Here is a 1,357-nt window from a genome sequence, read left to right on the forward strand (position 1 = left end):
TAGAGTACCTGTTTCATGTTTTTGCCACAGAAATGTGCCATGGAGGACAAAGAGCAGCAGAGGCAGGAAGCAGTGCCAAGGAGAGAGCTGTGACAAGGAAATTCCAGCTGCCCTCCTGCCCTACTTATAAGGAATAGATATGACTCATTTTTAAGATGCAAACAGATGTTGACTTGGCTGACAAAATCCTATGCAAAACTTAACCTCTCCAGGACCTCTTTTCCTCTGCTGGAAAAATGTTATTATATTTGCACACCTGGATAGCATTTTTAAATACTGGTATGAAAGAATAGGTATCCATATATATACTTTTTTTTTTTTTTGAATGTGCTATTTCTCGTCCTTGAAGCCAGCCTTCTTCTGGAACATATCTATCTACAGAAGACAAACTATACATGAAAAACCTCCACAATCCAGGTTTCAGCTGTGCAGAAGTGTGGTGGCCTGCTACTTAGAGAAACATGAAATTTCCAGATAAGAACACTAATTAGTAAATCCTCATGTGTCCACCAAAACACAGGACTTCAGAGCTTTGGGTTACAATCCTGGCTCTACATTAAGTAGCCATGTGACCTCAGTTTCCTCACATGTGAAATCAAGAGGCTCATCCCTTCAGGCTCCTCCTCTCACTATTGTGTTATGATTCTAGGACTTAAAAAAAATTGAAAATTTATCCTTATCCTCTCCATCATCTGTCTACTATAAGAATAAGCACTAACATGAGATACAAAATTTTGTTATCAGTTTTCTTTCCCTGCAGAGGGAGGAAGGTATCAGAGGGAGGAAGGTATGGCTGTGTCAATATTGGGTCAAGGATAAGATACAACCTGTGATGGAGTTAAAAACAAATCCTTACCTCATTGAGCTGTTGCAGTGATCAAATTAGATCACATCCTTGAGAAGTTTATCATATATTATTAGGCTCTGTAGAAATGTTGTTACTATCACTAACGATAAATGTAAACATAATTTATCCAATAAACATTGGCCAAGCACTTTGCCATATCAGACATTGTGCTAAACATTGAGAAGACACTGGCCCTGTGTTCCCAGGGCTAACAGGAAGTCAAAAGAGCTCAGGTCACATGATGACAATAGTTATCCTTAGGAGGCTGTCTGGTTAGCTCACTCGGCTAAAGCATAATGTTGGGAACACCAAGGTCAAGGGTTTGGATCCCTGCACCGGATAGCTACCAAAAAAAAAGAAAAATACTTTTTACCTTTTCGAAAAGTTTCAGGCTGAATAAAGGAACAATTAAAACTCTTTTTCCCCCTCTATGTTCAAGTACTATGCATTTTTTTTTAAGTGCTCCCTCCCCAAACCGGAAGAAAAATATATTCAAGTTTCTGCAAAACT

Source organism: Galeopterus variegatus, unplaced genomic scaffold, assembly GCF_000696425.1.
Source record: "Galeopterus variegatus unplaced genomic scaffold, G_variegatus-3.0.2 Scaffold3611, whole genome shotgun sequence".
In the NCBI taxonomy this organism is placed as follows: Eukaryota; Metazoa; Chordata; class Mammalia; order Dermoptera; family Cynocephalidae; genus Galeopterus; species Galeopterus variegatus.